Here is a 6,037-nt window from a genome sequence, read left to right as displayed (position 1 = left end):
GGAGATTTGGGGAGAGTGGTGTGCTCAGAGAGGACATGGAGGCTCACACCCTTCCCACATACCTTGCTCTATGCATCACTCCCATCAGCTGCCCACAGCTATACCCTTTTAATAATATACTTGTAATCTAGTAAGTGAAATGTTTCCTGAGTTTTGTGAGCCATTCTAGCAAATTATTCAAACCCAAGGAGAGGGGTCACTGGATCCTTTGATATATAAGCCAGCCGGTCAGAAGTACAGGTAACAACCTGGACTTGCAATTGGCATTCTGAGTTAGAGGGTGTCAATGGAACCTCCAGTCTACAGCCAGTGGGTCAGAAGCACAGGTGATAATATGGGCTTGAGACTGGTACCTGAAGTGGGGGAAGAGCGGGGGCAGTTTGTGAGACTGAACCCTTGATCTGAAGCTATCTCCAGATAGATCACGTCAGAATTGAGTTGAATTGCAGAACTCAGCTTGCATGCAAAACATTACTTGGATGTGTGGGGAGCTCCCCCTTTCACCCCCACACATTGGAATTGGGTCAAGAACCCCAAGTAGTGGGTGATCAACCGAGTCATTATCTCTGAGAACTGAGTCAAAGAAGACTGAGAATTAAATCAGAGTTCCAAGCTATGTTCTTGCAAAACCCTAGGTTTCATGGAGTCCCTTTGGGGGTGAGTAGGGATCTGGGGAGAGGCAAGGTTACTGAATAAGGCTTAGCCAACCAAGGTTCCAAGTCTCTCTCCCTGCTTCAACCAAGTCTGCTCTCTTACCTTTGGGGTTCCATGTGAGATTTCCTCTGAAGAAAGTATTCTACTACTTAAGACAAAACTCTGAAATCTGCTGAAGCACTTTCTACCACCAAGACAAGGGCAAGAACATGGTGAGGAACTCTTTCTGCAGCACCGCCTCCCATCTAAAGCTGAGGGTCAAAACTAGAGCTGATGATTTCTAAGGCGTTTTTTCAACTCCAAAACATTTGAATTCTACTCTCTTGTTCCCAGCCCCTGAACAACAACCCCAGCTCAGACACCACCCATGTTCTGGTCTGATAATGACCTTTATGGAGATATATGACCTGGCTGGCGCTCATACATGGGCCTGATAACATTTATGGCCCTTTGAGGAGTGATATAAGAAACATCTATCTGATCACAGTGCCTTGAACTTTTTGATTTTGAGACTACTGGACTGAAACATGCACTTTGAGTTAGCAAACCCTTCCTCCTGCCACCCCTGATCTTTATCAGCTCTACAATCTTTCTGGCCTCAGGCAGTGTCTGGACAACATCTCAACCATGACTGCCAGCCTCCTATAGCAGAGAAGTTTATCTTTCTTGGTCAATGTCTGAGTATTCTCAATTTTTCTTGGTTTCTCGGGTGCTGTCATCTCTCTGTTTTCTGCCCAGGTGAAGATTAACCAGTTTTAGGTATCCAAAGATGCTCTTCCCTTGAATGTAACTTTCTAAGCTGTATCAACCTGCAGTAAAGGTCTGGGGAAGAAACACAACGATCCTGAAGAAAATCTGATTTTAGGGGAAGCAACTTTGTTTTCTTATGACAAAATCTCATTTCCAAGTCTAGGATCCAATTGCAAGCAAATGAAGCATGAGCAGCTGGATTTAAGAATCTTCTAAATTCAGATTTTTAAAGCCTGAAGTGAAACCATGCCCCACAGAGTTAGCAGAAGCTAGTAACTAATAGAAATTCTTGAGCTTGTCTTACAAAACAACAGATAAGGGAATAGCTTGTTAAAACCTCTTTGCTTGTAAACTGCCTTCATTGATTAAGCTCGCTTTAGTTATTTTTCTTTCTTTCTTTTTCTCTTTAATTACATACCTTCCCAGCTTCACACAACTCAGTTGTTTTACAGCAACTTGGGTCAACTCTTGCCCAATGTGAGCCGGCTGGAGTTGATTGGGGCCACAGACCCTAAAACTATGCCTTCGAAGGTATCTTGTCTCTTGATGTCAGGAGGCTGGAAAAGTCCACCCTCTCATCGAGCTAAGCGCCTGTATTTTGAATATGCAGAAGCTTGTAACCCAGATGCACCTGCGCAGAACACCAGTTACCTCACTTTTTCCCTACCTGCAATCACCTTTCCCCAAGCCTGACTCCCTGCTAAGGTGGGGGAAGGGTATAGCTCAAGTGGTAGAGCGCATGCTTAGCATACATGAGATCCTGGGCTCAAGCAAAAATCAATCAATCAATCAAGCTTTAAAAAAAGAGAGAGATACCCTGCTTATCCCATCAGTATCCCAACCCCCTCACCTTCAGAGAGGTGGACCTGAGACTTACTCTGCAGTCTCTTTGATTGTAAACTCTCCTTGTAAGTAAACTTTCTCAGCTGTAAACATTGGCATCTCAGCGTTTGGCTTGCTGCATGTCAGACAAGTTGACCTGGCCCAGTAACAGAGGCATAATATGCTTTTATAATACCTACGCTCTTCTTCCAAGATTTTGACCCTGTATTTTAAGAACTTTCACGGAGGGTCAAGTACATCTTCATTGTAAGGGAACATTATACTACCACATCCTGTGTAAGGTAAGAAAAAGGCAGCATGGTACCATGCCTTACAATTGTGCATAAGTTACCCAACTCATTTGCTCACCATGGTGGACATTTGTTGCTCTTGTATGCACAGCATCCTCTCTCTAAATCTTCCTTTGCAGAACAACCTCGACCCCACCTTCAACCTTATAATTTGTTAGGGTAACCCTCCCCCAGCTTTGTGGGTGGGCATGAGCCACAGGACAAAGTCAATCACTGCATTCCAGTCCCCAGCCCGGAGACTGAGTCATTGGACCTAGAACACCACTTGAGCCAACAGCAATTAGGCCTAGAAATTTATAGAAATGTTGGACAGCAGATGGACACTCTCCCTAGAGTTGGAGTTATAGGGATATGAACCTGGGGCTACTAGCACCCATCTTGCCCCCAAGACAAAAAGCTTACCTAAGTTTGGAGCCTACTCAAAGAAGGGCAGAGCAGAGGGATAGGGAGACAGGGTTCTGGATTCAGCTATGCCTGAAACCAGAGACAAAATAAATGTCCTTTTTTGCTCAGCTAAGTTTGAAATGGGTCTTCTATCACTTGTAGCCAGAAGAATCTTAAGAGATCCATTCTCTTTGGATCTTGCTATCTGAACCTTTAGAATGAACATGTTGAAAACTAGTCAGTGTTTCTCAGTGGAGGCACTAATGGCATTTGGTGGGACAATTCTTTATGGTATAAACTATTCTGGACATTCATTTTGGCCTCTGCCCACAAAATGCCAGAAGCACCCCTCAGTTATTATGACAACCAAAAATCCACCTCCTATCCCACTAGACACACACACATGCCTCCTAGGAGCATGTACTACCCCCTGTTGAGAACAAATGAACTACAAAAATCTCTCATTCTCCTCCTAACCAAGCTAAAATTAGCCATGCCATGTACCACAACTCAGATTCCCTGGGGTCCAGCATCAACTGAGAATAATTTAGTCTCTGTGTTCATTTATTTTTCAAATGAAGACACTAAGATACAGCTCTATGGTTAAACCTATCAAAGGATTATTGCAATTAATTACTCATATGAAATAACTCTAGCATAACCTCAAATGGATCTTTAACATTCCCAAGGAAAATATCTGAAATACTTTTGAAAACCATGTAGCTTGTAATTTGTCCCGTAAAAAGATAATTTTTACAAAACCCTGAAGTTTTTTAGTGGTCTTTTCATATGCTTAATTTGTCTATCGATAAAGGATTAAAATAATTTATAAAGCTACTCTGTGTCACCACCAATTTTCTGGACGTTTTTAATTACATCTTTAGCAAGAGCAATTGGCCAAAGAGATGGAGGTGGCGGGGGGCAGGGGTGTTCATTTTTTACAAACAAATGGGTCTTATTACTTCCCAAGCGTTACTGCAAGGATGACTACAGGATAACAATGAAATTGATGGCTGGCAGTCAGCTAGGATCATTCACTTCTCCACTCCAATCTCTTAGCTCAAATAATTTACTACATGTCATTCTTTGTTAGCCAAAACCACAAATGTTAAATCCTTGACTGCCAAGGACCCCTTGTATCCCATAGTTCTGTGTAAATGTAATAGAATAAAGTTTTCCATACTATTTATAAGTTATCAGTTTTAAAATCTATTTTTAATGACACCCTCTGTAATCTTTGTAGGGTTTTATTTGTTTGTTTCATTGAGGACTTTGCTTGTCTGGTTTTTGCGTTAAGCCATGGTTTTTTTTTTGTTCTGTTGTTTTGTTTTGTTTTGTTTTGTTTTGTTTTTCTCTTCTTGACAATTCTGTGCTCTTAATATTAATTCTCGAACAAATGGTCTAAATTCTCCTTGGCATATTTGGATATGTTGGAGAGTGGGCTACGTTCCATGTGTTGCCTTTGAAATATGAGCACAATGAGATGACTTCACATCGCGTGAGCACGCCAACCACATTCAGGCTGAGGGCTACAGCCATGACACAGACAATCCTTTCATCTCAGCTCTCTTCAGAACTGCCGTAAATTATTGCTGCTGGATGTAGTGCCAGGATTGCAGGGCCAATTTTCATGTTTAGGAGGATTTGAGGGGTGCCCCGTACCACCCTACTGGCTCCGTTAGCTAATGACCTCCCCTCTCCACCTCAGCCCTTCTGTGAAACATGGTGGTGATTTTACACAACGGGATCTGCTCCTTGCAACAAAGCAGTAAGTTAGCTATTTGAAGGCTGAGAAAGAAGTACAATAGAAGTCACAGAAGTGAGACAGAAGGGAAAAAAGGGGGGAGGCCGTTAAACCACTTCAAAACTACTTTTAGAATTTCAGACTGTGTAGAAAGTGGCCCTGAAGCTCAGAGCAAAACCTCAATCTGTCATACGTTCATCTTTGAAGCCAGAAGTTGTTGAAAAGGCTGGCTATGAAAGCACAACCCCACACCTTCATGAACAATAAAATGGAGGAATTTCCTATGTTAGCTTTGCTTTAAATTACTGTGGCTGTCGTAAGTTGTCTCCCTCATCTTCTCTTTACCCCTTTGTCCTTTACCCCTACACCTTCATTCTTCAGATTTGGGACATGCAAAGAAACTGAGATTTCATTTTCAGTAGACTACACCACGACCAAGCCCCACGTGGGGCTGTCTGTACATCAGAGAAATAGAAAGCTCTTGCATCTTGTCCTTCCCTCCTTTGTTGGAAGTAATCACCTCCAGCTGAGCCAAGTTGATTGCGTGATTGTTCAGTTTTCACATGATTTGGGGGCAGCCTCATCATGAATGTACATCTTTGATGGAAGAAAGAAGCTCCAGGAAATAAACAGTTTAAGGATTTGGAGTTGGAGCTGAAAACATGGATGGCTTCGTTCTTATGCCAACTGCTTCACCATCTAAAACATTTCTCCAGTTTGAAGGATCTGTCTTTTCTCTTCCAGCCACAACCCTCAAGCTACAATAACAGACTCAACGATTTTTTTTCAGATGCCAAATTTATGAATACTCTTTTATGAATATTTTCCTTTGAACTCATTTCTCTTGAAGAAGATAAATAGCCCTATGTATTGCAGGGTTGACAGTAATAGACAAAGAATACAAATTGTTCTCTTAGGGGCAGTAAAATTCACCAAAATGCATATAGAAAAATTCCAAGTACAATATAATGTTTATGGAGCCCTGCTTTTGCAGCTATAATTTTTTAAAAAGCAGTATTTCTGACTGGCATGTATTATACAGAACTATTTCAAAGATTAATATCAAGATTAATACCTTAAAATGTCTCCTTTTATGGGGTATCATGATTGCTTTTCCCATATAAGTACAAACTCTTAGTGAGTAGAATTTTAGGATGTGCCATTTAGAAGGAAGGAAATTTCATTGAATTAATCTGCTTATGTTTTTATTTTTCCTTTTATCTCATTTCAACATATCCTCCAACTTCCTCCTCTAAAAATAATTCAACTAATGTCAACTCAACAGATCTTCTTATTTCAAGCCGCCTCAAAAAGAACTTACTGTTTAGGCTTATAAATTATATATAGTACTGTCAACTAATTTTTAGGTTCC

This window comes from Camelus bactrianus, chromosome 15 (assembly GCF_048773025.1).
Source record: "Camelus bactrianus isolate YW-2024 breed Bactrian camel chromosome 15, ASM4877302v1, whole genome shotgun sequence".
Classification (NCBI taxonomy): domain Eukaryota; kingdom Metazoa; phylum Chordata; class Mammalia; order Artiodactyla; family Camelidae; genus Camelus; species Camelus bactrianus.
Note: the sequence above shows the minus strand (reverse complement) of the source record.